An 8,638-nucleotide genomic window follows, 5' to 3' on the forward strand; every position below is an offset into this window, starting at 1 on the left:
TCTTCCACCTTATCATCATCATCAACAGAAACACCAATTGAATGCAAGGGATTCCACAATGCCCTTTATCTTGAAGGCATAATCATTCACAAACATATTTTTCTTCTCCACAGTATGAAGCTCATTCTTCAATTGAATCTTTCGTACTTTGGTGTTAGTTTCAGATAGCTTCACCAAGGTGTCCCATGCCTCCTTACGTGATTTGGCATCATGTATATGCCCAATCATGGTATCTTGTATACTAATAGAAATCCAATACATGAATTTTCTTACTCCATGATTCTAATCCTTGAATTCTTTTGCATCTGTAGAGCAGTTGGATTGATCTCCTCGGTATCTATGGTGCCTCCTCATGTTCACCTTTAAAATGTAGTCCCAATAATAACCTTTTCCCATCAAGAAATTTTTCAATCTAAACCTCCAAGCATGTAAGTTATTCTTGTCAAGCTTCTCTGCAATAATCTGCTTTATTCCATCATTTGACATCTTGTTTGTAACACAAATTTACCAAAAAATAGTACTCTTGTCTGACCTGCACAAAATGTTGTATTCTCTACAGCAATACTATACTGCACCCAAACTGTCACAACCAATGACCTGAATTTTCATACATACACCCAAACTTTGAGACCTCTTTGTAGTATACACAAAGTCTGTACAACCAATTACCCTTCCTGCAGTTCCAAAAACAGAGTTTTGTAGAGAATCGAAACTTACACATATTGCCCATGAATGCCTAGCAAATTGAAAACGGAGGTCCATACGCATCCGAAACGCGTTTTCCGCTAGAAAAACTTTGTCCAACGAACTATATAGTTGCCCTATAGCTTTGCTCTCAAAGAAAGTTGCTCAATCAAAGTTTGTTTGTAGGTGCCTCCCGAAGAGCTCTCAACACAAGAGTGTAGTAGCTAACACAAAGGGGGAAGAGTAGATGAAGCTCTTACCCTCATACTACTTCCCATGCTTCTCTTGCTTGCCGCTCAGTCCTTAGCATGAACCAGGGTCTGATACCATGAAAAGATGTAGGGGAGAAGAGAGCTTGAGCTCTTGCAAAGCACACACACACACTCACACAAACCCTAGAAGAGAACACACAAGGTGAGAGACTGAAAATTCTTCTTCTTCTTCACACAACAAAAGAGGTCTACAAAGAAGATAAAGTGACTAATACACATAATAGAGTATATACAAGCGGTCCATAATGTGAACATGCTAAGTGGAGTGGGTAGGTGTGGACTAGTTGGTGTAGTCCAGCAGTAGAATCTCTAGAAAAGATATGTCAGTGTGCAAGCTACCAAACCCACGAGTGATGTAAATGTCGAACAGTAATGCAAGCACCTTGTGAGTGTCAGCTCATGTTGAGCTTGGCATCTCAACATGTTTGACCTCCTCTTAAAGTGTCGCATAGACTATGTGTTCACTATGCCTAGTAAAACTCGATAAGATGAGGCGATTGCTAGTGTGGAGAAGATTTTAAATGACATTGGTTGCCATGGGGGCAATGTGGAGATATGAGTTAACCAAGAGACCTCTGGAGTTTCACATATGGTTTCTAAAAAGGTTTCAATGAGTGGAGGGAGGGCAAGAAGGTTTCTCCAGAAGCCTTTCAACAAATGGGACAAGGTTCAAAGAAATACAGATAGGCAACATGTCGAGAAAGGTTAAAATGATCCTACAAAGAGTGGGAACTGTGGTGGAAAGACCTTTGTGCTCATACTACTTCAAGCTGCTTCGATGCAAACATTGTTGTTTTGCATGAGCAAGTGTGGGCAAATTTCAATAAGGTACTACGGTTGATGAGTCAAAGCAGCATGAGAGGAAAACCGCAAACAATTTCAAGCAGAGTTGCAAAGCTTCATTGAAGTCGTGGTCTGCACATGGGGTGAATTGAGTATTGTGTATTACATGGTAATATAATGCTTTTAATAAAGGTTTTGTAAAACATATTTCTTCTTCTAATGCACTTTTCCTGAATGGTGGTTTTGTTTGGTATCGACAGCACATCTTGTATGCTCATGGTGCATATTTCATGAATGTCTATGACTCACTTGACATGTGGAGCACCCAAGGAATGGAGAAAAGTCATTACCGTGCAAGGGGAGTGTATTTCAAGAACACAAGATATGGAGGTGGAAGGACTAGATCAAACTATCTCAAAGAAATATTTGATTGGTTCTTCTATTATACCTTTTAAAGAAACCTTTCAAGGGAGAGAGCTCAAATGTCCAAATTGGCCCAAATTGCCAAAATGAAAAGTAAGGGTCAGAAAACAGCAAGGTGGAGAGGGCAGGGACATTACCTTCATGTCATGCGGCATGGAGGGTTACACGTAGGAGAGTTGGTAAAGTATCGGTCCCTATAGACTTAAATAAGGCCTAGGGTTGATGTGTAACTCATCTATAGGGATATTATCTATCAAATGTAATCAGGTATTGTAAATGAGAGTGTAAATATTTCTTTTTTGCCTAATATGGAACCATGTTATCTTTCGTGTTTAAAAACCTATTTTTCTAGTGCGTGACATTTCTCTAAAAACTAGGGTTAGGTGTAATGATTACGTTGGCACCCTCTCTCTTTTTGTCCATTTTGTACAAGCACTTTGAGAGCACACAAGAACACAACTCTCCTCATGGACACAATCACTGCTTCCAAACTCGCATGATACTTATTCTCTATCACGTCCCCATCCAACCTGATGAGGATGCCCTCTCAGCCCAAGAGCTAGAAGTCAAGGATTTACACAACCTTGTCGCCCGGATAGACTTTTTTTTTTTGCAACAGTAGTATCAGTAGGGCTCAACTTTCCATACTGAATCGATGAGCGAGAGGCCACATAATAACCCCTCCATACCATAAGCAAACCGCACGAGGGCATTGCGGTTTGCTAGAAACATTGCAGAGCACTAACAATCTATGGTGCAAATTATGTTGTGGTTTTTGGAGTCCCCCTTGGTTTTGAGGATCGTGTAGTCATGCGTCATTACCAATTTCATTAGATTGATATACTTCCCTTGCTAGGTTTAATTGGTAGCAAGGAAGCTTTGTGATACCTTCAAATATAGTTTTTTAATGACTTGAATTGTATCTTAAAGATTTGTGATGCTTTGTAATACTCGAAGAAGTCGAAAGATGATTTTTGAAATATGACATGCTTTGTATTCCACATGTTCATGTGTTTTGATGCTTTGTAATGATAAGTGTCCAGAAGGGTGCGAAAATACACTATGTGGGGTGGCCAGACAAGCTATTTTTGCACCCTTCTAGACCATTAGAAAATTTGCTCAATTTTTTCAATATTTTCTCCAGGGAATGCTTATTCGAATAGTGCCCCATGCATCTTGACATGCATTTAGCATGCGTACGATTTGTTCACACGTGTGAGTGACCTCTTAAAAGTAGAGTTTTTTAGGGTTATTGTAATGATGGCATTTTCTTGTATAAATAAAGGTCGACCTCTACTTTTTTCCATTCCTTACCAGCGAGAAAATCACACTAAAGCCTTCCCATCTTTACCAGCGAGAAAAGCACACTAAAGCCTTCCCATCTTTACCCTCACCTCTCCTCACCATAGCGTGTACAAAAGCAAACAGTGAAGAAGATGACCAAAGAATGACATGCTCAATTGAGGAAAACGCAAATAAGAATTTGGAGCGCTACAATTGTAGTCTAAAGAAAAAATTGATAGAGAAAGCTAGCTCATCCCAACCAAGCAAACATGTAAAGCTGGGGATTATGGCACAGAATATACCAGCACAACAGGCACCGACACCAACTGGGGGGAGCCTGCATGGGCACACATGGAGATTCCCAACCACCCAGCCATAGGAGCAAAGACCTTGCCAGGCATCACCACGCAACAACAAGAGCAACATAAAATGAAAGAGCGATAGCAAGAGCAGCAAAGGAAGCAAGAGGAAGAAGCACCGGCCTCAAAAAGAACTAAAAGGAAGTCGACCTATCATAGGCCTCGCCCACCTACAACCACGTCTTGTTGAACATCTTCCTCATGGCCCCACCCACCACAGCAGACGCTCAGGGTACATGGCTTTCCAGGAGATATGACACTACCAGAAGTCTGTAGAGCTTCTCATCTGGAGGGCTCCTTTCTCATGAATGTGCAAAAAAAAAATTATGGGAATACAAGATGGAATGCTGGATTCGGTTGCCCTTGAGGCCTTGCAAAAAGCTGGTGAAGCGTATCTTGTTAATCTATTTGAGGTCACCAACTTGTGCGCCATCCATGGAAAGTAGGTCACCATAGTGGTAAAGGATATGTAATTGGCCCGTCATATACGTAGAGAAAAGGGGAACGAAAAATGAGCACTATTTAATGATGTAGCTGAATTTTTGATGTATCTCAATTTTTGATATTAATGAATTTTCAATGTGTAATATATAATATCTTCCAATTGTCGATGTGTACGTCTTGTAATTGTCGATGTGCACTCTATCTTGTTATTTTCTATTTGATTTAAGCGTGTATGTGCTTTCAATCACGTTTCAATAAAGGGCTAGAAGGGTGCAAAAAAGGCCCCTCCAATGCAAAGGGCTCTAGTAAGATGTGTCAATTCTGGATAAACTCTCATCGTGAAGTGCTTGGGGTGGCTCAAATGGGGTTAAGAGTAGGAAAGTAATGATGGCCAGAGAGGTGCAAAAATGTTGTGTACAAGGGCCTCGTACATGTCATTTTTACACCCCTCTGGCTCTCCTTTCTTGTGTGGCACATTGTCTTGTGGTGGTAGGCGAAATTGGGGGTGGAGGTGAAAGAGAGAAATAGAAGACTATTTTGAGCAATAAGACCATTTTTCCCAACAATTCAAAAAACCTTCAACCTCATTTTTTTGTAGGTTTTTATCAAAATTCAAATTCAAATCTCTTTAAATCTGACGTGGTATAACTCAAGCCAACCAAATGGCACATATTTCTTCATGATGGCCAGAAGGGTGTGAAAATGCCCTATGCAGGGCCCCTGAGTTATGACATCTATAACCAATAACTATTTGTCAATGGATTATTTTATATATTAATGTTTTAAAGAGGAGTGTGTGTGTATCTGTATTCGAAAGCAAAAGTTAAGAAAGGCATTCAATTATGGATGGGTGAGTAATTGTCTGGTTGGGTGGTGGTGGCTAACCCATGGGCCAGATGGGGTTAGGCTAGAATCAGTGGAGTTTTAATAATTAAATTGAAATAATAGGAATATGCTTAGAATTCGAGTAGTTAAATAAAAACCTGAAGAATTTCTCAAATGAGTAGATCAATGGCTGTGCTTGAATTCGGTTAGGAAAAAAGCGTTAATTTCCTCAAATGATTAGATCAACGACTGTGCGCCTGAATTCGGTTAGGAAAAAAGCGTTGATTTCTTCAAACTAAGTCAGTGATAGTTTTCCTTCTATCTGGTTTAATCAGGTGAAGGATAGTTTGGTCTCTTGACCCCGTTAGAAAATTCATTAAGAAAATCAAAAAGGTGAAATCATCCCCGCGCAAGAGGAAGCTACTTCCGCTTTGCTAGCAACCGGGAATCTAGTGCGCGGAGGGGGCAGAGGGGTCTCACAGAGGAAAGGTTATTATGTAGGCATCCTCTCCGCATGTGCAAGTAGTCAAAGTAGGTAAAAACCATCGGAGTGAACGATTTAGGCAAGAGTCTCAGTTTCTAGGTCACTACAGCAGGCAAAATTTTACTGCTAACATCACTGCTGGGCAACATTTTTTTACAATCGTAATCGTTGTCTAGCAACAAAATCCTTTGCATTGTTTTATCATAAGTTCTGGATAGCTCAAGTGTTTTTGTACTAACCTTAAATTAGTTTGGCTAGGTTTCAGATGTGATCAAGGGTCGAAAGTTGGTTCCAAAGCATAGATAAGAGAAACAATTCATTGTATGTGTGATCGATATGTAAGAGCCAATATATACGACAATGTCGTATAACAATTGAGCATGTCCGGATGTATCAACTTCATGAGGAATTGGCACGACCAAGTGCGGATGATGACATGGAGGATAACCATAGAAGAGTGCTAGGTAGCATGCCACACCATTTGATGACATCGGGTATAGTGCGGAAGGTGGCAAGGCTTCATATGGAAATCATGGTTGAGACTCATCTTTGCCAAACAATGAATGAGGTGCTTCCACCATTTCCACATGATGAGGAAGAGAATCTCATCATGGTGGACGACCTAGTGAATGACTTCTTTGGAAGGGAGGCCATAGATGATAGTGAGTAAGCTCCAATGTCACAACATGAGGAAACCTTGCATAGAGAGGCAAGCACCCCTTTGTATGAGGGATGTTTGTACTCCACACTGTGAGCAAACTTGGAGCTATTAAACTTGAAAACAACTTATGGATGGAGTGATGCAAGTGTCACAAGTCTTGTTAGGTAAGATCGCCTCATTATATTCTCTTAAATAGAAAATGTATCATGTTTTATATACTCTCCTTGCAAACATTTTGACATATGATTTCTTATGTTATGTTGTAGGCTTCTCAAGAAGATTCTTCCCTCTCAAAATCTATTACCAAACTCACAATATGGGTGTCATAAAATTCTCTCTATGTTAGGTATGGATTACAGAAAAATACATGTGTCCCAATGATTACATACTATTTAGAGGGGTTAATAAAGATGTAACACAATGTCTACAATGTGTAGAGAGCCACTATAGGGATGATTTGCAAGGAGACAAAGTTTCCCAGGAGGTGTTGAGACAATTCCTTGTGATTCCTCACATCCAACACATGTTTAAATGTAAGGGGATTGTAGAACTCATGACATGGCATGTTACTCACTGCTGTTATTCAGTGCTCAATCGATGGCATCATGAGGATCGTAGAGCTGATTTATTGCTAGCATGGCAACATGTGGAGCATCAATGGCCAAAGTTTAAAGATAAGCCCCATCACTTACATCTTGGCTTGGGCATGGATGTTGTTAATGCATCTGGTTTCAAGTCCACATCATGGTCTACTTGGCCTATTGTATTGGTGAATTACAACCTCCCTCCATGGGTGGCAATCAAGAAAGGTCATATCATGCTTGTTCGCCTTTTAACAAGTAAGTATAAGGTGGAAAACATGGATGTATACCTCCAGCCTTTGATTGAGGAGCTTGAGACACTATGGAGGAGAAGTTTCAAAGTGTATGATGTTTCAAGGCCAATAAATAGGCATGAGGTGGAGGTGAAAGGAGTTTTGTTTTGAGCAATGCATGACTATCCCAAGTTTCCAGAGTGCTCAGGTACACACTTGAACCAGATAACTTTAAGCTTTAAACTTTAAACTTTAATTTTATATCTCTACCTCTCAATCATCTCAATTTTAAAATAGGTTTTATGGCCTCTGGATATCATGCATGTCCGATTTGTGGACCATCACTTGTTTCAGAAAGACCCTCTACACTTAAGAAGGTGGTATATGACAAACATCATCGATTTCTCCCTCCTTCACATCCAAAGTATATGCCACATGATGTCTCACCACCACTGAGAGGTAGAGATTGGTTTGAGGCATGGAGAAGCACGTGCAATCCACCACCAGATGGGATGTCTAGACTCTCAATCTTCATTCGACTTCCATATTGGTGTGACATGAATATCAATCATCTCTTAGATCCCATGCATATCTTCAAGAATTTGGAAACAAATATTTGGGACCATTTAATTGGTAAAATAGATACAAAGGGTATAAGGGATGAGTTACAAAACATTAGACGACTTCAAAGTGCATAGCCAAGTGAAAGTGAGAGTAGTAACATGGTCATACCAAAGGCACCATGGGTATTAACCAAGAAGGAGCACAATAAGGTGAAAAGTGTGATTGCCTCTACACCAATGGGAGTAATGTATTCATTGAAGGGTGCCTTCACAAAGACCAAGAATAAAAGAGAGGTACAATTATATGTCCTCAAGACGCATGATTAGCACAAGATATTACAAGTATATAAATATTGTCTTATTCATGTTCTCTTTATTGTCTTATTCATGTTCTCTTTATGGTACATAATTTGTAGGCTCATATACTAACTTCCATTTTTTTCTATGCATAGTTTATTCTTCTAATTTCTATAGTTAGTTGTGGAGATAAGAAGGTGAGAGAGGCTATTTACAAAATGGGAAGCTTGGTGAGGTATGAATCTTCTCTTCAATTCACTAGCTAAGTTATATTGCATATTTGGTATTCTCATGTACTCACAAGTTATGTATGATAAATAGTACACATGATTGCTATGTATGTAGGTACATATTCTTAAAGGAGATAGATCCTACATCCATTGAGTGTTGAGATATCGAGCTCATCTAGTGAGGCGATGGATACTGATGACCTGCCTGGGGAGGGATAGGCCCCACACTTACACCACTGGCATGGTTGGTGAGATCATGGGTGATATGCAGCCAATGGGGTGATATGCAGCCAATGGGATGACAGGTTGTGTGACAACCATTCTAGAGACTGGCATAGTTATAGCACCAACTCCTTTAGTTAGGTTCACACTATAGAGAACCCTAGTATGTATTTGGTTGAGTACCTTTTGATATTGTGTGTACTCTTATCTTTGTATATGGTGTGTTGAGTGTTGTGTGAAGAAGAAGAAGATTTTCAGCCTCTCACCTTGTGTGTTCTCTTTTAGGGTTTTGT

This window comes from Cibotium barometz, chromosome 13, assembly GCF_041138505.1.
Source record: "Cibotium barometz isolate CiBa-2024 chromosome 13, ASM4113850v1, whole genome shotgun sequence".
Lineage (NCBI taxonomy): Eukaryota > Viridiplantae > Streptophyta > Polypodiopsida > Cyatheales > Cibotiaceae > Cibotium > Cibotium barometz.